Source organism: Podarcis melisellensis (genome assembly GCF_964234715.1).
Source record: "Podarcis melisellensis genome assembly, chromosome: 3".
Classification (NCBI taxonomy): domain Eukaryota; kingdom Metazoa; phylum Chordata; class Lepidosauria; order Squamata; family Lacertidae; genus Podarcis; species Podarcis melisellensis.
Window position 1 is genome coordinate 7,435,918 of NC_138530.1, and position 24,254 is coordinate 7,460,171.

General features: G+C 42.0%; 2 long non-coding RNA genes across 2 annotated transcripts in view; one reads left to right on the forward strand and one right to left on the reverse strand.

Moving 5' to 3' along the window:
* The window catches only part of LOC309365987, a 153,980-nt gene that overhangs the window by 107,153 nt on the left and 22,573 nt on the right, over positions 1 to 24,254 (reverse strand). The gene's annotated exons all lie outside the window — the stretch shown is intronic.
* On the forward strand, positions 16,475 to 20,749 carry LOC309366033. The gene is made up of 3 exons (XR_014166423.1): positions 16,475 to 16,605; positions 19,381 to 19,476; positions 20,406 to 20,749. It is a non-coding gene; the product is annotated as an uncharacterized lncRNA (long non-coding RNA).

The window sequence follows — 24,254 nt, forward strand, 5'->3', positions numbered from 1 at the left end:
TTTATCTTCAAGGATCTTGAGTTAATCATCATTGAAAGATCTCCTTCATTTGAGGGTCTTTTAAACAAATGCCTGACAACTATATATCAGAAGTGTTCGATGGCGTCTCCTGTCTGGCAAGGGGGGCTAGGCTCATTTGCCCCTCTGGTCTCCTATTGCAATATGACTCTAAGAATCTAGCATTTCTTAAATCCTTTGCATAATTACATTTAAGCCAATATATTTAAGCTAATATATTTCATACATTATCATAGGTAGCCTTTTAAAAGAATAAAACCTTTGTAACGTAAAAAGGAACTCAGTAGAAAACAGCTTTTAAAGATTTCCCAAAAATGCTCTCTTTTTTCTGTCAGCTAGATGTTTTTCCCCATTTGCTCCTGGCTTTTGAAAATACAGCTCAAGGTTTAAGAGAGGCCCATAGTATCATTTTACTATTTGCCCATTCCTAATTGTGTTTTCTCAACCTGCAAGGGCAGTGTATGTAATTCCCTTTTTTTATGACTTTGAGAATTTGTTTTTCCTGCTATAAATCAAGGGGGCCCCCTTGTCTAGGAGGATAGCCAAGGTTTTCTGCCTGGCATGAAACATTTGAAAATCCTTTTTAAGCTCATTTTAAAATACAAGCCTTGATTGAAATATATAAGCTTTGATAAAAATGCAGGCTTATAATTAGATGCCTCAATGGGGGACTTCAATTACCCGGATATTTGTTGGATGTCAAACTCAGCCAAGAACATAAGGTCAAACAGATTCCTCACTGGCCTTGCAGACAACTTCGTTGTCCAGAAAGTGGGAGAAGCAACAAGAGCAACAGCCATTTTAGATCTGGTCCTAACCAATGTTGATGACCTGGTTAGTGGGGTAGAAGTGGAAGGATCATTAGGCGTGAGTGATCATGCTCTTCTGAAGTTTACTATACAGCGGAAAGGAGCAGCCAAGCATACTAGGACTCAATTTCTTGACTTTAAGAAAGCCGACTTCATAAAACTTAGGGAAGTGCTGGGTGAGATCCCATGGACAGTAATACTAAAAGGAAAGGGAGTTCATGATGGCTGGGAGTTTGTTAAGAGTTTGTTAAGAGGGAGATCGTAAAAGCACAACTTCAGGCAATAGTAATGAGACAGAAACATGGAAGGTGCCTAAAGAAGCCAGGGTGGCTATCTAAAGAACTTTTAACTGAGTTAAGATTAAAAAAGGATGTGTACAAAAAATGGAAAAGGGGGGAAACCACCAAAGAGGAATTCAAACAAATAGCCAGCACGTGTAGACACAAAGTCAGAAAAGCTAAAACACAGAATGAACTCAGGCTTGCTAGAGAGGTTAAAAGCAACAAAAAAGGCTTTTATGGGTATGTTCGTAGCAAAAGGAAGAACAAAGAAACAGTGGGGTCACTCAGAGGAGAAGATGGTGAAATGCAAACAGGGGACACAGAAAGGGCTGAACTCCTCAATGCCTTCTTTGCCTCAGTCTTCTCCGATAAAGAAAACAATGCCCAACCTGAAGAATTTGGAGCAAATGATTCAGCAGAGGAAACACAGCCCAGAATAACTAAGGAGATAGTACAAGAATACTTGGCTAGTTTAAATGTATTCAAGTCTCCAGGGCCAGATGAACTCCAAGAGTATTAAAAGAACTGGCAGATGTGATCTCAGAAACATTGGCAGTCATCTTTGAGAATTCCTGGAGAACAGGCGAAGTCCCGGCAGACTGGAGGAGGGCAAATGTTGTCCCTATTTTCAAAAAGGGGGAAAGAGAGGACCCAAATAATGACCGCCCAGTCAGTCTGACATCAATACCAGGGAAGATTCTGGAGCAGATCATTAAGCAAACAGTCTGTGAGCACCTAGAAAGGAATGCTGTGATCACCAATACTCAGCATGAATTTCTGAAAAATAAGTCATGTCAGACTAACCTGATCTCGTTTTTTGACAGAATTACGAGCCTGGTAGATGAAGGGAACGCAGTGGATGTAGCCTACCTTGATTTCAGCAAGGCATTTGACAAGGTGCCCCATGATATTCTTGTAAAGAAGCTGGTAAAATGCGGTCTTGACTATGCTACCACTCAGTGGATTTGTAACTGGCTGACTGACCGAATCCAAAGGGTGCTCATCAGTGGTTCCTCTTCATCCTGGAGAAGAGTGACTAGTGGGGTGCCACAGGGTTCTGTCTTGGGCCCGGTCTTATTCAACATCTTTATCAACGACTTGGATGATGGACTCAAGGGCATCCTGATCAAATTTGCAGATGACACCAAACTGGGAGGGGTGGCTAACACCCCAGAGGACAGGATCACACTTCAAAATGACCTTGACAGATTAGAGAACTGGGCCAAAACAAACAAGATGAATTTTAACAGGGAGAAATGTAAAGTATTGCACTTGGGCAAAAAAAATGAGAGGCACAAATACAAGATGGGTGACACCTGGCTTGAGAGCAGTACATGTGAAAAGGATCTAGAAGTCTTGGTTGACCACAAACTTGACATGAGCCAACAGTGTGACGCGGCAGCTAAAAAAGCCAATGCAATTCTGGGCTGCATCAATAGGAGTATAGCATCTAGATGAAGGGAAGTAATAGTGCCACTGTATTCTGCTCTGGTCAGACCTCACCTGGAGTACTGTGTCCAGTTCTGGGCACGACAGTTCAAGAAGGACACTGAGAAACTGGAACGTGTCCAGAGGAGGGCAACCAAAATGGTCAAAGGCCTGGAAACGATGCCTTATGAGGAACGGCTAAGGGAGCTGGGCATGTTTAGCCTGGAGAAGAGGAGGTTAAGGGGTGATATGATAGCCATGATGTCACATAGAGGAGGGAGAAAGGTTGTTTTCTGCTGCTCCAGAGAAGCGGACACGGAGCAATGGATCCAACCTGCAGGAAAGAAGATTCCACCTAAACATTAGGAAGAACTTCCTGACAGTAAGAGCTGTTCGACAGTGGAATTTGCTGCCAAGGAGTGTGGTGGAGTCTCCTTCTTTGGAGGTCTTTAAGCAGAGGCTTGACAACCATATGTCAGGAGTGCTCTGATGGTGTTTCCTGCTTGGCTTGCGGACATCTGCCCGAAGCATGGGGCGTGCTCCACAGTGCGCCCCGAGCTTCGGGCTACAGGCTGCCACCCCAAGCCTTGCACGCACGAGGCTTGCAGATAGCTTCCTGAAGCCTGGTGAGCAAGAGGGGTCATTGCGCACCGATGCCTCTTGCTCTCTAGGCTTCAGCAAAAGCCTGCATTCGCCACATAGGATGCACACACATTTCCCCTTCATTTTTGGAGGGGGAAAAGTGCGTCCTATAGGGCAAAAAATGCGGTATTTTGTTCTGCTATTGTATCTAGTCAAAGAGACTGTGCAGGCTCTTGAAGCACTGACAATAAAATTATTCATAAACCTGTAAGATCGTGAATGGGTATGGGAGAAAAGTACATACTATTGCATCTTGCTACCCCCAGCAGAAGAAACAATAGTTGTATTTTAATGATGACGGCAGGGTTTTCTAAGGTGATCTAGGGATCTTGGATAATTAATGACAGCAGAGGGTGAGACAAAGAGAGAAACCCAACCGTTCTGAAGGGCTTATTTACCCAAACTTTCACCTGTATTGCTACAGCTATTTATTCAACTTTGGACTACATCTAGAATAAAATTTAGGGTCTCTCCCACTTGAACCCTCATAGAGGTGGTCTTCGTTTTCTATGCCTGGTTCAGGAGCAATTTGGTGTCATCTCTAACTCGACTGAGTACATAAGTAGAAACATCCCCACCCAAATTCTCCTGAACCATGCCTAGAAAATGAAGACTAATCCAGAACGTGGCAGCCAGACTGGTGACTGGGAGCAGCCGCCGAGACCATATAACACCGGTCTTGAAAGACCTACATTGGCTCCCAGTACGTTTCCGAGCACAATTCAAAGTGTTGGTACTGACCTTTAAAGTCCTAAACGGCCTTGGTCCAGTATATCTGAAGGAGCGTCTCCACCCCCATCGTTCTACCCGGACACTGAGGTCCAGCACTGAGGGCCTTCTGGCAGTTCACTCACTGTGAGAAGCCAAGTTGCAGGGAACCAGGCAGAGGGCCTTCTCAGTAGTGGTGCCCTCCCTGTGGAATGCCCTCCCACCAGATGTCAAAGAGAACAACAACTGCCAGACTTTTAGAAGACATCTGAAGGCAGCCCTCTTTAGGGAAGCTTTTAATGTTTGATGTATTATAGTATTTTAATATTTTTTGGGAAGCCGCCCAGAGTGGCTGGGGAGGCCCAGCCAGATGGGCGGGGTATAAATAATAAAATTATTATCATTATTATTAAGACTACCTCTATGAAGGCCCAAGTGGGAATGACCTTTAATTTTATTTTGTTCACTTACTAGTTCAGAAAGTGCAAATTAGAAAAGCTTGCAAACCAAATGGATTTCGCCCCACTCCTAATTCGGACATACATTTATTATTATTATTATTGTTCTTAAACTACATAAGAGGTCAAACTTACATAAGAAGATCGCTGCTGGATCAGGCCAAAAGCCTATTTAGTCCAGCATCTAGTTCTCACCGTGGCCACCACATGCCTGTGAGAAGCCCAATGGCAGGGGTTGATTCCAACACCCCTCTCCCCACTTGCAATACCCAGCAATAGAAATTGAGATACATTCCACCTCCGACAATGGAGGTTTGACATAGCCATCCTGGGTTCTGCTAGGGGTTGATTTAAAAAGGAGTAAGTTGCCAAGCAGAGACACCACCTTGCCGACAAAGGTCCATATAGTTAAGGCTATGGTTTTCCCAGTAGGGATGTATGGAAGTGAGAGCTGGACCATAAAGAAGGCTGATCACCAAAGAATTGATGCTTTTGAATTATGGTGCTGGAGGAGACTCTTGAGAGTCCTATGGACTGCAAGAAGATCAAACCTTTCCATTCTTAAGGAAATCAGCCCTGAGAGCTCACTGGAAGGACAGATCGTGAAGCTGAGGCTCCAAGACTTTGGCCACCTCATGAGAAGAGAAGACTCCCTGGAAAAGCCCCTGATGTTGGGAAAGATGGAGGGCACAAGGAGAAGGGCACGACAGAGGACGAGATGGTTGGAAAGTGTTCTCTAAGCTACCAACATGAGTTTGACCAAACTGTGGGAGGCAGTGGAAGACAGGAGTGCCTGGCGTGCTCTGGTCCATGGGGTCACGAAGAGTCGGACACAACTAAACGACTAAACAACAACAATTTGCATCAACATGCAATTTGTTCGTATATAGCTAATTTGTCCATATTATCAGTCCAGGTGCTCAATGGAATCTTTTTGCAGCTCTTCCAATTCATCAAAACAAGTTTTTTTGCTTCTTGTATAGCACAGTACATCCAATTTTTTTTACCCCTTGAAATCTCCCACGTTTCCGGAATATAACTGAGAATTCAATGCAGTTCCCCTAAATAACAATTTCTTTTTATTACTCTCGCTATAAATATCCTCACCTCGCACCAAATGATCTTATCATTGGGCTGTTAATCATCATATGTACTAAGTTCGCATTTTTACTCCCACATCTCCAGCAGTTGTCTGCATTTGTTATTTTCTTTCTTTATTTTTATTTTTTTGGGAAAATTTATTTAATCATTTTTTGATACAGAGAACAACCATAAAAGACACATACAACAAAAACCTGGGGGAGGGGGGATATCTATGAAGATCCAATTCTTGGGGGCAGGGAGTGAATCAAGTGTACACATTATTTTATTTTTTATTTTGGCCTGGGCACCGCATAGTCCTTTCTTCCATCTGGACCCAATCAAGTACGGGGGTGGGGGGGTGGGAGTATCCTTCAAGTCACAAGAGACTCTGTGCATAAAAGCTGCCTGTCAAACCAAATTCAGCTGGTGATACTTTCATCACTCTCTCTAATACACAACTCCAGTTGCTCATTCAATCGCTTATTGGAAAAGGGCATCTGTGTTTTCCTGGGAGAAGGTAGGAGTGGGCTGGGGATAACTTGGGCTGCAGGGAGAGTCTTTCCAGACAACCTTCAGTTGAGCCCAGTGTCAAATTTGCAGGGTTGAGTCCCAAGTTGGAAGAAACAGATTTCTACATGAAACCTTCGAAAGGTGGGGGGGGGGAGTAAACAACAGGGAATGCTTACTGGTTAATGCTCTTAATATCCTCCACATACCTCTGAAATAGTTTTCCATGGCAGTTTTGAATGCTCTGCATCTGAGAGGGACAGAATAGGAAAGTGAAGGATGCATACCATCACATTCCTATCCTAGATCTTATGGTATGTCATAGTTACTCCATCTCTTCAGGAAGCCATGAAGACAAGGAAGATCTGGGAGAGAACATTGTGCCCAGAGCACTTTATTGGCTCAGGATCTGTTAGGATTCTTGCTCCGTGCTTGTAGTCATGGGATTGTTGTCTATCACATGACGGTGTATGTTTTCATTCCACATAGTGGGAAGTGATGGAGACAGGATGTTTTGATGTTACTGTGTTCTGTGATGTGGGACTATTGTCCTTTGTCCTTTCTCTTTGCTGTCTGATGAGAAAGAGGAAGGAGCTGAGGTACAATGCTCCGAGTGCATTATATATAAATAAAGTAGATTAGCCAAAATACTGTGCTGCTGAATTTGTTATGTTAACTGCTAACACTCTGCAGGATCCTAGAGTGTGCTAATGCCACTTGGCATCAGTCGCTGTGATGTTAGGGCTGGAGAAAGCTTTTGAAGCTCCCGAATGACTTACCAGGAGGGAGAGAACATGCCAGTTGGGCATGTGTCTCTGCCAGGGTCCTACAAGCGAGTAGGGCGATCCTAACACGATAACCCCCCTCCCAAAAAAAACACACCTCTGATAATGTTACACATATAGTTGTTGAGGAAAAGGGAGCGGTAGAAGCAACAGACTATACAATTCTATGAATCTATGAATCTACATAAGATCTAAAGAACAAACATACAGGCAATATTTTTTTTGTTAAAAAATGGCTAGACAGAGAATCTGGGTTGACCATGGTAAGAGCTATGAGTTGTTTATTAATAGAGCATATGGCTTTAGATTGCTCTGTTTCATGGTTATATTGCATCTTTAAGTTTACTAGTCTTATATCTTCTTGTATTGTTCTTAATCATCTTTGTATCTTACAGTAATACTGCTATGTAAGATGGGTGTATAAAAAACTTTCATCATCATCATCATCATCATCATCTGTTCCTGGAAACAAATTAGTAGGCCCAGAATGTTCTCAGGTGCAGCCTGTTCTTAAATTCTAATTTAGCATCTGGCTTACTTTTGCGGGAGAACTTGGATCTTTTTATATATATATATATAATATTTTATTAGGTTTTAACAAAAAGAAAATTTTTTAGACAATAGGTAAATAGATAAAAAACACAAGAAAAATACAAAACCACAAAAATACAAAAACACAAAAATACGAAAGTGCAATCATTTAACATATACAGAAAAAAAGAATAAAAAAATAAAAACCCCTCTTTTTAATTCCTCTCCATTCATTAACTTATTTTCTGACTTCCTCACACCTCCCTTTTTTGTAATCCATTTAGAAATTGGTTCAGCAAATTCATATCTTATTTGTTTATCCTTAATTATTTTTCCTCACATATTATAGTTTCAAATTTTCATCTAATACCAATCTATTCTTGCATATGCTTATTTTGCCTTATCACTAGAACCCCTTCATTTCATTTCAATGTCATCAACATTCAAAAATTTTACATTGTTTCTGTAAATAAATTTTAAATTTCTTCCAATCTTCTTCCACCAACTCTTCTCCCTGGTCACGAATTCTGCCAGTCATTTCCACCATTTCCATGTAGTCCATTACTTGCATCTGCCATTCTTCCAAGGTTGGTAGGTCTTGTGTCTTCAAATGCTTTGCGATAAGTATTCTTGCTGCTGTTGTAGCGTACATAAAAAAGGTTCTATCCTTCTTTGGCACCAATTGGCCGACCATGCCCAGGAGAAAGGCCTCTGGTTTCACTGGAGAACTTGGATTTCTACTAAGAAAGAAAGACAGTAGATCCAACAAGCTTAAACTATGCTTGCCAGCATTATTTTTTTTTTTTTTAAAAAAAGAGAATATTGTCTGTTGTTACTCTTCTTTTAGGTATAGAGTTCCAAGCTGAATATCCTGCTTCTGCCTTATCATGATGATGAAAACCTGTCAGCTACTTTTTCTGCTTTCCTTGATAATCTTTCCTGTTCCAGGTATGTTATTACATAAGGGAGCCCTAAGCTATGTTGGGGAGCAGTGATTTATAAAGGATGCTATGCTATACAATATTACAATAAAATCAGCTGAGACCCAGCCAAGGTCCACCTATTCCATCATCCTGTTCTCTGCATGGTTTATCAGATTCCTCTGTGAAGCCTACAAGCTCAGAAAGAAATTTGTAGCCTGTATGGTCAAAGCAAGATTGATGAGTGATATGCTCAGAACTTCTGATCCTGGTCAGCAATTTGCACTAGCTGCAGTTTCTATACTATTTCCAAAGGTAGCCCCATGTAGAATTCATTGCAGTAATCTAAGATACGAGATGTGGGTCTATCCTTGTTCAGAGAGGAGTGCGGCTAGGTCACCAGCCAAAGCTGATGGAAGACACTGGGCACTGCTAAGGCCACAAGTAACAGGTGTGGAACCAGAAGCACTCCAAGCTATGCAACTGCTTCTTCAGAGGAGAGTGATCTCATCCAGAGCAGGTCCATGCCCTAACATCCAGTCTTGGGAATCAGGTGGTGTAAAGAAGAATTTGAGCTCTGGAACATCAGTGAATGGCTGATAATACACTTCAAAGCTCTGTATTCGCAAGCGCTGTACTTTTGTGTAAATGTTCAGAGTTTGGTGAAGCCACTTGATCCCTGCAGCATCCCACACTGATGGCGCCATTGTACAGACACCAGAACTACTTGGAGCAACTCAGGTTGCTTCCCAAAGTGACAGATAGAGATCTGAACCAAATCTTCTAGGCAGGACACTTCCTTCCTTCCTTCCTTCCTTCCTTCCTTCCTTCCTTCCTTCCTTCCTTCCTTCCTTCCTTCCTTCCCTGCCTGCCTACTTTATTGAGTTCTGCTCTGTTGCAGGACAAACTGACATCGTTGGTGAACCAACATGTCATTTATTCAGTGGTTTGTGCTTCAGGTTTAGATGTTCCTTACTCACTCATTCACTCTATTGCTTGTTGCAGGAAATACTGACGTTACTAATACACAAGACTGTCAATTCCTCAGTGGTATATGCTTCCGGTTAAGATGTCCTTCATCACGTTTCAATGTTGGAGTATGTGGTCCGAACATGGTTTGCTGTGTAACGTAAGAATAATGAACCCAACACACACAAACACACGGTTTAACATGGATGTTATGTGTTTGGGGCAGGATGTGAGTGGGAATGCAACCCCTGTGGTGGTTGGTAGTGGGACAGTTTGGCCTCTGAGGCCAAACACAAAACGGCACCTTCTCAGTCTCAGTCAAGGGTGAGTGAAGATCTACACTGGAAACACGGGTGGGAGGAAACCAGCAGTGCCTCCTATTCATCAAGAGGTTGCTGTAGAGGAGGCATTGCAGGGAGCAGCTGTGGAGGTGACAGATTCGCCCCTGAAGTACTATGCCCTAGTTATTCTTCCCACCACAGCAGCAGCAACAGATGATATGTTCCTTGTGGCCAGATCTGCTGCCCCTTTGGATCCTGCCACCCAAGGCAGTCACCTCACACCTTGCCTCATGAGTGGCCTGGCCCTGTGTGGTGGTGCACAAGGTCATAAGGGGCAAGGTGTTAGGCTAGTCCTATCAAAGACCTTTCTTCCTCTCCTTCACCAACTGTGTTTCAGAATCTGCAGACACAGCTCAGACGACCCTCTAGCCTGGTAGTGCTGATGCTAAATGCTAGATCAGCCCAGAACAAAGCCTCAAATATCCATTATTTGATTGTGAATGACAGACCTGACATAGCATATGTAACTGAGAATTGACACCCCTCCCTATAGTCAATATTATGTTCTCCGTATATTTCAGTACTGCCTCTGAGTGATGGGAAGACACCTGATCTCTGCTTGAGGAATCAACAATTTCAGCTTTATCACGACCGTTGCCAAGAATCCACTTCTGGCTCTTCTGCAGCCGAAACACCAGGAACAAATCTCTGCTGTGAATGAGTTAAAGCTCTCATCTTAACAACAATGACAAAAACAAGGACAACAAGGACAATAATACAAATCAGAAGGGACAAACAGTTCCTTTATGTACCTTTTGTTCTGAACATAGTTATTAAATGATGGAGTCGTTATTAGATTATGGTGGTACATTCTATAATATATATTTTTTAAAAAATGAAAATGGGCAAAGTGCAAATCGGTCAAATGTAGAAGGGGAGGGAAATCTGCATTTTGTAGTTTCAAAATCTATTTTTCATTGTCATTGTAAATTTTCTACAATCAGACCATAAAATAGTGGGCTGGTTTAATATTACTATTATTACCACTAATTATTAATCACTTTTCTTTGACAAAAGGAAAGCCAAAGAAACTTAAGAAATAGTACAAATATTATTACCAGTAGAATTCCAAGTCAAAATAAAAACCTGAAAACTTATCAGTATTTGTGGTATATATATATATATATATATATATATATATATATATATATATATATAGGTTTTGGTGTCCTCGGGTGTCTTCCCGTGTAAAAGTTGGGGTGTCTAGGCGACGTTTCGACGAGGTCTCACTCGTCATCTTCAGGCTGGTGCTTTCGGCTTCTTGTTACTGGAACAGAGCAGGATCTCAGTGTTTGAGTTCCTATAAATACTGTTGAGGGGGTGTGGTGTATAGCCTCCAATGTTCTGGGCAGAGAGGAAGTTCCCAGGCTAGTGTGCCTTTTCTTCTTTTGTTCCTTAATTACTTGAGGGATATCTTGAGTGATTTCTTGAGTGATATCCTGAGTACCACTTAGGTGGGTCATTAGGTGTGGATTAGTTGCTAAAGTCTTTGTGTCTTGACCTCTTGAACTTTGTGAAGAGTTTTTCTGAGAAGATGGCTGTACTGCACTTAGTTGTGCTCTGGCTTGGCTTCGTGTATAGAGGCGAGCTGTGGTTTTGTGGCCTGTGTCAGCCAGATCTGTGTAGGGATTGCAGGGGGGTGCAGCATCCGGAGGTGCAGTACAGCCATCTTCTCAGAAAAACTCTTCACAAAGTTCAAGAGGTCAAGACACAAAGACTTTAGCAACTAATCCACACCTAATGACCCACCTAAGTGGTACTCAGGATATCACTCAAGAAATCACTCAAGATATCCCTCAAGTAATTAAGGAACAAAAGAAGAAAAGGCACACTAGCCTGGGAACTTCCTCTCTGCCCAGAACATTGGAGGCTATACACCACACCCCCTCAACAGTATTTATAGGAACTCAAACACTGAGATCCTGCTCTGTTCCAGTAACAAGAAGCCGAAAGCACCAGCCTGAAGATGACGAGTGAGACCTCGTCGAAACGTCGCCTAGACACCCCAACTTTTACACGAGAAGACACCCGAGGACACCAAAACCTGCATATATATATATATATATATATATATATATATATATATATATATGCTTTCGTAGATTTTCACGGGTACAGGAATGCAGGTTTTGGTGTCCTCGGGTGTCTTCCCGTGTAAAAGTTGGGGTGTCTAGGCGACGTTTCGACGAGGTCTCACTCGAGTGAAGATGACGAGTGAGACCTCGTCGAAACGTCGCCTAGACACCCCAACTTTTACACGGGAAGACACCCGAGGACACCAAAACCTGCATTCCTGTACCCGTGAAAATCTACGAAAGCAAATATCTCACCTCTACGGGGAGGAAACCTTCCAGCTGACAAGAACCTACGAGAAACTGAAGATGACGAGTGAGACCTCGTCGAAACGACGCCTAGACACCCCAACTTTTACACGGGAAGACACCCGAGGACACCAAAACCTGCATATATATATATATATATATATATATATGTAATGTGTAACACATCACACACACTGAAAGAGGCTGCAGGTTTCTAAATACTGTCCAATGCATGGACCGAAGTTGTGGGGAAAGACAAACATTTCCCCAGACCAACAAATCACCCAGAGAACATTAGATGGTCCTTAAGTGATGCCTCAAATCAATAGGAAAGTGGGTGATGTTATCAAAGATATCTAGTTACTGTTTATGCCTTTTCATTATAGCACGCACCTGTACCCTCTGCAAACCTGCAGAACACTTCTTATTTTAACTCACTGATGGTGGGTGGGTGAAATGTTTGAAGTCTTTCCAAAGCATCCATGAAGCATTACAGCCATGTCAATCATTCCAAAATGGTCCCATCTGCCTGGAGAACTGGCAGCAAATTCCTTGCTCCACAATGGTAGCTTGCATTAGTGTTAAGGAAAATGGAATAATAATAATATTATAATATTTTATTATTTATACCCTGCCCATCTTGCCGGGCCTCGCCAGCCACTCTGGGTGGCTTCCAACAAAATACTAAAATACAGTAATGCATCAAACATTAAAAGCTTCCCTAATCAGGGCTGCCTTCAGATGTCACGACTGAACCCACAGATTGAATTCAATCCATCAGTATTGCCTCCAGCCACTATAAATATCATTTTTCTTTAAATAGCCTGGAGTTAATTCAAAATATTGTCCCAGTAACACAATATCGTTTTCAGGAGAACCTGTGAAACCCATTAGTAGAGTGGTCATCTAGAGATTTGTGTCATGTTAACAACTCCCAGAAAGAAATGCTATCAAAGAAGAAGAAACAAATTCATGGACGAGAAGACTATCAATGTCTGCTAGCCATGAGGGCTATCTTCTGTCTCTATGGTTAGAGGCAGTAACATTTCTAAATGCCAATTGCTGGAAGTTTAAGGAGAGTAGAGTGCTCTTGAACTCTGGTCCTGCTTGCACAAGCATCTTGACAAAGCCACAAGCATCTGGTTGGTGAGTGTGAGCACAGGATGCTGGATTAGAAGGGCAATTGACCTAGGTCAATAGCTCAATGGTAGAGAGATGCTGTGCATGAAGAGGCTCACAGGTCCAATCACAGCAGCAGCAAAAGATGCCACACCTGAAACACTGGAGAGCTGCTGCCAGTCATTCTTGATAATTCTGACCTACATAGACCACTGGCTTGACTTGCAAAGCTTCCTTTGTAAATGTGTCCTGTATTTCTATTCAAATATGGATTATATTTTCTCTCCCATATAAAGAATTATTAATAATAAGTTCCAAATTCATTATACCTCACATTCTTTACCAATTTTGGTATTTGGAAACTGCAGACACCTATCTAGTTTCTTTTGGAAAGCTGCGAGTTCTGGTAGGAAGCTAAGAACTGATGATGTCATATCAGTTCCATCTGTCTCAGATTTAGCCCCTTTCAAATGTCTCAAAACAGAGGTTGGTCAGGGAACCCAATGTGAGAAGACTAGCTCTATGGGTGAGATTGAGGGTGGTTTTGTACAGGGTCCCTAGTTCAGGTGCTTGCAGGCTTGGACGAGACTGAGGGGGAAAGTAGTTATGAAGGTCCACTTTATGGGGGCAGCGAGTCAATCAAATCTTTCGTTTCATTTTGGTCTGAGTACTGCATAGTCTTCCTTGCATCTGGACTCATTATCAGCGTGACCCAATCAAATGCAAGGAGTCTGGGAGGATCCTTTGTGCCACTAGACACGTGGGCTTATAAAAAGCTTCCTGCCAAGCCGAATTCAGTAGGTGAAACGTTCATCACTCTCTCTAACCCACCACCTGCAAGAAGTTATATTCAGAGCTACAATTTTTCTCAAGCTGACTCCAATTTCTTATCCAACCATATTGTTGGTGTGAGAAGGTAGGAATGGCCTGGGGATAACTTGAACGGCAGGAAGAGTATTTCCAGCCTAACTTTCTACTTTCTTTGCCAGTGATGGAGAATACAGTACTGTATGAAAGTTTTCCTTGTGTTCTGTGGCAAACCCAACATTTAAAAGAGGTTGGAGTTGCTTGTTTTTCTGCTCTGAGAACTAGCTGCGAAAATCAAATATCTTGCAGCTATTTGGTGATATTTAGAGAAAGTCATATTCTAATGTCCTTAATGTTATGCACATACCTCTGAATTATTTTCCCATTGCACTTTTGAAAACATTTGGCATTTGAGACAAACAGGGTAAGATAGAGAAGGATGCACGTCATCACATATGTATCACAGGTCTTATGGTGTATTGTAGTTACAGCATCTCTCCAGGGATCCCTGAAAACAAGGGAGATCTCAGGGAGAACATTGTGCCCATGAGCCAGAATCCGTTAAAAGCTCATTGTGACTTTATGCTGGCATATTTCCTACATGAATGAAAGGCTTGCATTTGTGACTCTCCATACCTACTTCCATATGTGCTAAACTCCATATGCTGCTCCATCTACAGTGGTACCTCATGTTAAGTACTTAATTCGTTCCGGAGGTCCGTACATAACCTGAAACTGTTCTTTACCTGAAGCACCACTTTAGCTAATGGGGCTTCCTGCTGCCGCCGCGCCGTGGAAACACGATTTCTGTTTTCACCCTAAAGCAAAGTTCTTAACCTGAAGCACTATATCTGGGTTAGCAGAGTCGGTAACCTGAAGCGTATGTAACCTGAAGCGTATGTAACCTGAGGTACCACTGTATAAGGAAAACCTCTAATATTTCCCTAGACATTTGCCAGAACACTCTTCTGGCATGACATCTATCTCCTATAGCTTCCATGGTTTAATATTTTGTAATCTGAAAAATGTTAAAAATCAGTTGTGGACCAAGGGTAGATTAGGAATTACAGGCAGATCCCTTTATCACTTACAGTAGCTTGGCATGGCTTCTGACCTTTTAACAATATAAAAAATAAGTAAATCACGGACATGAAATGAGACTCAGGAAAGTGTAGAAGTATAATAGTTCCATCCCCCAATAATGGTATATAAAGATATGGGACTCTACAGCAATGGTGAAACTAACTAATTATTTAGGAATTAGGATAGCTCAGCCTGTATAGCACGAGCTCTTAATATTCAGACTGAGATCTCAAGGTATAAGGTAGTGTAATGGGAATTGGGGTTGCTCGTGTGTAAGTTGCCTCTACTCTTGGCAAAGTTGCCTGGTTAAACCTTTCCCTGGCTGCACAGCCCTTACTCCGCGGCTGTGTCAGTCACTGGCAGAATCTGTCAGTGGGCGTTTCCTGAACTTCTTCCAGCATAAAAGTTCTTTGACGCCAAGTCTCCGCCTAGCCTCCCTGCGCGGAAGACTTCTGCGCAGGGTGGGCATGGCCAGCGGAGGACCTGTGCTCTCCCCACTAGTTTCTGTGGAAGAGTCCTGGAGACATCTCTCTGAAGCCCTCCCCTGCTCCCCTTTCTTCCTGGTGTCACGCTGATTTCCTTCCTCAGTGGATTAGTCCCCTCTCTCCCTGCTGGGCCCTTCTCCGGCATCGCTGGAGAGCCTTACCTCCACTCCTGGTTCCGATGGCAGTTCCCTGACAGGTAGTATATAAATTCAATCAATAAGAATAAGAATAAGTTTAAGAATAATAAATATCAAGGTCATAGATCTGAGCCTCATGTTGGACAAAATGGATTCCTACATTGCATGGGGTTGGACTAGATGACACTTGTGGTCCCTTCCAACTATACAATTCCACGAATCCTTGAATTTATGTAAGATATAAGAACCAAACACAGAGAAAGATTTATTTATTTAATTTTTTTATTATTTCTTTCCTTCTGCTGGATTAAGAAAGTTGGTTGACCACTCTTAAAGTTATTAATTAGCTATTAGTCTAGCACAGGGCTTTGCAATTTGTTTTTTCTTGCTTCCTTTGTGTCTTTAAGTTTACTGGTTTCATATATTATTGTATTGTTGCTTAATCATCTTCTTATCTTGTGGTAAGAAAGATATATAAAAAGCTTACTTCATTACCTGTTATTGGAAACAAAGTTATAGGCACAGAATGCTCTCAGATGCAGCCTGTTCTTTCATTCTGAAAGTGAAGTATGCTCACCACCATTATTGGTTTTTTTTTAAAGTATTGTCTGTTGTTTCTATTATTTTCAGTTCCCAACTGAGCATCTTGCCTCTGCCTTATCATAATGATGAAAACCCGATACGTTCTTCTGTTCCTCTTTACCTTCGCAATCTTTCTCAATCCAGGTATGTTATTACATAAGAATTTCCTGAGCTCTATGGGGGAGATTGAGGGTGGTTTTGTACAGGGTCCCTAGTTCAGGGGCTTGCAGGCTTGGGAGAGACTGAGGGGGAAAGTCATTATGAAGGTCCACTTTATGGGGGCAGCAAGTCAATCAAATGTTTCATTTCATTTTGGTCTGAGCACTGCATAGTCCTTCCTTGCATCTGGACTCATTGTCAGCCTTACCCAATCAAATGCAAGGAGTCTGGGAGGATGCTTTGTGCACCTTGACACCTGTGCTTATAAAAAGCTTCCTGCCAAGCCGAATTCAGTAGGTGAAACTTTCATCACTATCGCTAACCCACCACCTGCAAGAAGTTATATTCAGATCTACAAATTTTCTCAAGTTGACTCCAATTTCTTATCCAACCACTTACTGGAGAAGGTTATTGGTGTGTTGCTGGGAGAAGGTAGGAATGGCCTGGGGATAACTTGAACTGCAGGGAGAGTTTTCCAGCCTAACTTTCTTCTGAGCCCATTGGCACTTAACACTCTCTGCTGTTTGCCAGTGATGGAGAATATGGAGGTTTTCCTTGTGTTCTGTGGCAAACACAATATTTAAAAGAGGATGGAGTTGCTTGTTATTCTGCTCTGACAACTAGCTGTGAAAATCAAATATCTTGCAGCTATTCGGTGATATTTAGAGAAAGTCATATTCAGGGAATGCTTACAGGCTAATGTCCTTAATGTTATGAACACACCTCTGAATTATTTCCCCATTGCACTTTTGAAAACATTTTGCATTTGAGACACACAGGTTAAGCTAGAGAAGGATGCACATCATCAAATATATATCACAAGTCTTATGGTATATTGTAGTTATATTTTCAGGGAGCCCTGAAAACAAGGGAGATCTCAGGGAGAAAATTGTGCCCAAGGGCCAACGAAGAGAATATTGTGTCCCTGGCCCATGATTCCCCAAACAATCTGAAAACGCTGCATGCACAGTTGCTGAGGAAGAGGGAAGGAAAAGCAACACATCAATTTGAAAATCATTTAAAAGAAGAGACGTTCTTTGTAACATTATACTCCACTAGAATCCACTAAAAGCTCATTTTGACTTTATGCTGGCATATTTCGTACATGAATATAGGCCTTACATCTGTGACTCTCCTACTTCCATATGTGTTAAACTTCATATGCTGCTTCACCCATAAGGAAAACCTCTAATATTTCGCTAGACATTTTCCAGAACACTCTTCTAGCAATACATCCATCTCCTACAGCTTTCGTAGTTTCATATTTTGCAATCTGAAAAATGGTAAAAATCAGGGGCGGACCAAGGGTAGATTAGGAATTACAGGCAGACCCCTTTATCACTCAAAGTAGCTTGGCATGGCTTCTGACTGATGACCTTTTAACAATATCAAAACAAAATCACTTTTCCTCGGACCTGAAATGAGACTCAGGGAAGTGCAGAACTATCATAGTTCCATCTCCCAAATAGTCGTATATAAAGATATGGGACTCTGCAGAAATGGTGAAACTACAAGAGTGACTATTGGGGTGCCACAGGGTTCTGTCTTGGGCCCAGTCTTATTCAACATCTTTATCAACGACTTGGATGATGGACTCAAGGGCATCCTGATCAAATTTGCAGATGACACCAAACTGGGAGGGGTGGCTAACATCCCAGAGGACAGGATCACACTTCAAAACGACCTTGACAGATTAGAGAACTGGGCCAAAACAAACAAGATGAATTTTAACAGGGAGAAATGTAAAGTATTGCACTTGGGCAAAAAAAATGAGAGGCACAAATACAAGATGGGTGACACCTGGCTTGAGAGCAGTACATGTGAAAAGGATCTAGGAGTCTTGGTTGACCACAAACTTGACATGAGCCAACAGTAGCAGCTAAAAAAGCCAATGCAATTCTGGGCTGCATCAATAGGAGTATAGCATCTAGATGAAGGGAAGTAATAGTGCCACTGTATTCTGCTCTGGTCAGACCTCACCTGGAGTACTGTGTCCAGTTCTGGGCACCACAGTTCAAGAAGGACACTGACAAACTGGAACGTGTCCAGAGGAGGACAACCAAAATGGTCAAAGGCCTGGAAACGATGCCTTATGAGGAATGGCTAAGGGAGCTGGGCATGTTTAGCCTGGAGAAGAGGAGGTTAAGGGGTGATATGATAGCCATGTTCAAATATATAAAAGGAGGTCACATAGAGGAGGGAGAAAGGTTGTTTTCTGCTGCTCCAGAGAAGTGACACGGAGCAATGGATCCAAACTACAAGAAAGGAGATTCCACCTAAACATTAGGAAGAACTTCCTGACAGTAAGAGCTGTTTGACAGTGGAATTTGCTGCCAAGGAGTGTGGTGGAGTCTCCTTCTTTGGAGGTCTTTAAGCAGAGGCTTGACAACCATATGTCAGGAGTGCTCTGATGGTGTTTCCTGCTTGGCAGGGGGTTGGAATCAATGGCCCTTGTGGTCTCTTCCAACTCTATGATTCTATGATTCTATTACTTATTATTTAGGAATTGGGATAGCTCAGCCTGTAGAGTGCGAGCTCTTAATATTCACCCTGAGACCTCCAGGTATAGGGTGGTATATAAATTCAATCAATAAGAATAAGCATAAGAATAAGTTTAAGAATAAGAATAATAAATATGAGGGTCATGGATTTGAGCCCCATGTTGGACAAAATGGAATCCTATATTGCATGGGGTTGGACAAGTTGATACTTGTGGCCCCTTCCAATTATACAATTTTATGAATCTTTGAATTTACGTAAGATATAAGAAACAAACACAGAGACAAGATTTATTTATTTATTTATTTATGCATACTTGCTTATGAAACTGGGTTGACATCTGTAAGAATTATTAATTAGTTATTAGTATAGCACAGGGCTTTGCAATTTGGTTTCGTTCCTGGTTCCTTTGTGTCTTTAAGTTTACCAGTCTCGTATATTATGGTATTGTTGATTAATCATCTTTTTATCTTGCGGTATTGTTGCAGTGTAAGACAGATATGTAAAAAACTTACTTCATCACCTGTTATTGGAAACAAAGTTAAAGGCACAGAATGTTCTCAGATTAAGTATGTTCTTTCATTCTGAAAGTGTTTTTGTGGGTGAATTTGAGTTTCTTGCAAAGAATACATACCAGCCTTACAAAGAATACATACCAGCCATCATTATTTTTTTAAAAGTATTGTCTGTTGTTTCTCTTATTTTCAGTTCCCAACTGAGCATCTTGCCTCTGCCTTATCATAATAATGAAAACCCGATATGTTCTTCTGTCTCTCTTCACCTTCACAATCTTTCTCAATCCAGGTATGTTATTTCTTTAGAATTTCCTGAACTCTGTTGGGGAACAGTGATTTATAAAAAGGTTTAGGCTACACAATATTAGAATAAAATTAGATCAGAACTGCCAAAGGTCCACCTACTTCAGCATCCTGGCCTCTGCATATTCTATCGAATCCATCTGTGAATCCTGCAAATAGGTCTTGAGGGCATCAGCACTCCCCCCACCCATAATCCCCTGTATCGGGATCCAGAAAGTAATAAAGCTCAGAAAGAAATCGAAACCCGGTATGGTCATACCAAGATTGAAGAGTGATATGCTCAGAACCTCTGATCCTGGTCAGCAATTTGCACTAGCTGCAGTTTCCATAATATTTCCAAAGGCAGCCCCAAGTAGAATTCATTGCAGTAACCTAATATACCAGATGTGGGTTTGTCCCTGTTCAGACAGGAGTGCGGCTAGGTCACCAGCCAATGCTGATGGAAGACACTAGGCACTCCTAAGGCCGCAAGTGACACCTGTGGAGCCAGAAGCACTCCAAGCTATGCAGCTGCGTCTTCAAAGGAGAATGACCTCTTCCATAGCAGTTCCATACCCTGACATCCATTCTTGGGAATCAGGTGGTGTAGAGAAGAATTTGAGCTCTGGAACATCAGTGAATGGCTGATAATACACTTCAAAGCTCTGTATTCACAAGCGCTGTAGTTTTGTGTAAATATTCAGAGTTTGGTGAAGCCACTTGATCCCTGCAGCATCCCACACTGATGGCGCCAATGTACAGACAACAGAATTACTTGGAGCAAAGTGACAGATAGAGATCTGAACCAAATCTTCTAGGCAGGACACTTCCTTCCTTCCTTCCTTCCTTCCTTCCTTCCTTCCTTCCTTCCTTCCTTCCTTCCTTCCTTCCTTCCTTCCCTGCCTGCCTACTTTATTGAGTTCTGCTCTGTTGCAGGAAGAACTGACATCCAAGGCGTACGAACATGTCATTTATTCAGTGGTATGTGCTACCTCTTTAGGTGTCCTCTAACACGTTTCAAAATCGGAGAATGTGGTGTGGTTCACGTTTGCTGTGTAACGTAAGTATAATGAACGCAACACACCCAAACACAGGGTTTCACATGGATGTCATATTTTTTTGGGACACGGTCGAGGGAGGTAGGGTGCGAGTGGGAGTGTCACCTCTGGGGTGGTTGGTAGTGGGAAATGTGCAGGCAGGGTTGGCCTGAGAAATTTTGGGCCCTGAGGCCAAAGACAAAATGGCACCTCCCAGTCAGGCAAGAAGGGGCAAGTGAAGTTCTACACTGGGAACACGGGTGGGAGGAAAGCAGCAGTGCCTCCTATTCATCAAGAGGTTGCTGTAGAGGTGACATTGCAGGGAGCAGCTGTGGAGATGACAGATTCGCCCTTGAAGTATTATGCCCCAGTTATTCTTCCCACCACAGAAGCAGCAACAGACAATATGATCCTCTAGCCTGGTAGTGCTGATGCTAGATGCTTGATCAGCCCAGAATAAAGCCTCAAATATCCATTATTTGATTGTTAATGACAGACCTGATATAGCATATGTAACTGAGAATTGACACCCCTCCCTGTAGTCAATATTATGTTCTCCAAATATTTCAGTACTGCCTCTGAGTGATGGGAAGACACCTGATCTCTGCTTGAGGAATCAACAATTCCAGCTTTATCACGACCCTTGCCAAGAATGCACTTCTGGCTCTTCTGCAGCTGAAACACTAGGAATAAATCTCTGCTGTGAATGAGTTAAAGCTCCCATCTTAACAACAACAACAAAAACAACAGCAAGGACAATAATACAAATCAGAAGGGATGAACTGTTCCTTTTATGTCCCTTTCTTTCTGAACGTAGTTATTAAATGATGGAGTCGTTATTCGATGATGGTGGTACATGGGTCAAATGTGGAAGGGGAGGGAAATCTGCATTTTGTAGTTTCAAAATATATTTTTCATTGTCATTGTAAATTTCTACAATCAGACCATAAAATACTGGGCTGGTTTAATATTACTATTATTAACACTACTTATTAATCACTTTTCTTTGACAAAAAGAATGCCAAACAAACTTAAGAAATGGTACAAATATTATTACCAGTAGAATACCAAGTCAAAATAAAAACCTGAAAACATATTAGTATTTGTGATATATATATGTGTGTGTGTGTGTGTGTGTGTGTGTGTGTGTGTAATGTGTAACACATCACACACACTGAAAGAGGCTGCAGGATTCTAAATACTGTCCAATGCATGGACCAAAGTTGTGGGGAAAGACAAACATTTCCCCAGACCAACAAATCACCCAGAGAGCATTAGATGGCCCTTAGGTGATGCCTCAAAGTCAATAGGAAAGTGGGTGATGTTATCAATGATATCTAGTTAGCATTCATGCCTTTTGATTATACTACCCACATGAACCCTCTGCAAACCTGCAGAACACTTCTTATTTTAACTCACTGATGGTGGGTGGGTGAAATGTTTGAAGTCTTTCCAAAGCATCCATGAAGCATTACAGCCATGTCAATCATTCCAAAATGGTCCCATCTGCCTGGAGAACTGACAGCAAATTCCTTGCCCCACAATGGTAGCTTGCATTAGTGTTAAGGAAAATGGAATAATAATAATATTATAATATTTTATTATTTATACCCTGCCCATCTTTCCGGGCCTCGCCAGCCACTCTGGGTGGCTTCCAACAAAATACTAAAATACAGTAATGCATCAAACATTAAAAGCTTCCCTAATCAGGGCTGCCTTCAGATGTCACGACTGAACCCACAGATTGAATTCAATCCATCAGTATTGCCTCCAGCCACTATAAATATCATTTTTCTTTAAATAGCCTGGAGTTAATTCAAAATATTGTCCCAGTAACACAATATCGTTTTCAGGAGAACCTGTGAAACCCATTAGTAGAGTGGTCATCTAGAGATTTGTGTCATGTTAACAACTCCCAGAAAGAAATGCTATCAAAGAAGAAGAAACAAATTCATGGAGGAGAAGACTATCAATGTCTGCTAGCCATGAGGGCTATCTTCTGTCTCTATGGTTAGAGGCAATAACATTTCTAAATGCCAATTGCTGGAAGTTTAAGGAGGGTAGAGTGCTCTTGAACTCTGGTCCTGCTTGCACAAGCATCTTGACAAAGCCACAAGCATCTGGTTGGCGAGTGTGAGCACAGGATGCTGGATTAGAAGGGCAATTGACCTAGGTCAATAGCTCAATGGTAGAGAGATGCTGTGCATGAAGAGGCTCACAGGTCCAATCACAGCTGCAGCAAAAGATGCCACACCTGAAACACTGGAGAGCTGCTGCCAGTCATTCTTGATAATTCTGACCTACATAGACCACTGGCTTGACTTGCAAAGCTTCCTTTGTAAATGTGTCCTGTATTTCTATTCAAATATGGATTATATTTTCTCTCCCATATAAAGAACTATTAATAATAAGTTCCAAATTCATTATACCTCACATTCTTTACCAATTTTGGTATTTGGAAACTGCAGACACCTATCTAGTTTCTTTTGGAAAGCTGCGAGTTCTGGTAGGAAGCTAAGAACTGATGATGTCATATCAGTTCCATCTGTCTCAGATTTAGCCCCTTTCAAATGTCTCAAAACAGAGGTTGGTCAGGGAACCCAATGTGAGAAGAATAGCTCTATGGGGGAGATTGAGGGTGGTTTTGTACAGGGTCCCTAGTTCAGGTGCTTGCAGGCTTGGACGAGACTGAGGGGGAAAGTAGTTATGAAGGTCCACTTTATGGGGGCAGCGGGTCAATCAAATCTTTCGTTTCATTTTGGTCTGAGTACTGCATAGTCTTCCTTGCATCTGGACTCATTATCAGCGTGACCCAATCAAATGCAAGGAGTCTGGGAGGATCCTTTGTGCCACTAGACATGTGGGCTTATAAAAAGCTTCCTGCCAAGCCGAATTCAGTAGGTGAAACGTTCATCACTCTCTCTAACCCACCACCTGCAAGAAGTTATATTCAGAGCTACAATTTTTCTCAAGCTGACTCCAATTTCTTATCCAACCATATTGTTGGTGTGAGAAGGTAGGAATGGCCTGGGGATAACTTGAACGGCAGGAAGAGTATTTCCAGCCTAACTTTCTACTTTCTACTTTCTTTGCCAGTGATGGAGAATACAGTACTGTATGAAAGTTTTCCTTGTGTTCTGTGGCAAACCCAACATTTAAAAGAGGTTGGAGTTGCTTGTTTTTCTGCTCTGAGAACTAGCTGCGAAAATCAAATATCTTGCAGCTATTTGGTGATATTTAGAGAAAGTCATATTCTAATGTCCTTAATGTTATGCACATACCTCTGAATTATTTTCCCATTGCACTTTTGAAAACATTTGGCATTTGAGACAAACAGGGTAAGATGAGAAGGATGCACGTCATCACATATGTATCACAGGTCTTATGGTGTATTGTAGTTACAGCATCTCTCCAGGGAGCCCTGAAAACAAGGGAGATCTCAGGGAGAACATTGTGCCCATGAGCCAGAATCCGTTAAAAGCTCATTGTGACTTTATGCTGGCATATTTCCTACATGAATGAAAGGCTTGCAGTTGTGACTCTCCATACCTACTTCCATATGTGCTAAACTCCATATGCTGCTCCATCTACAGTGGTACCTCATGTTAAGTACTTAATTCGTTCCGGAGGTCCGTACATAACCTGAAACTGTTCTTTACCTGAAGCACCACTTTAGCTAATGGGGCTTCTTGCTGCCGCCGCGCCGTGGAAGCACGATTTCTGTTTTCACCCTAAAGCAAAGTTCTTA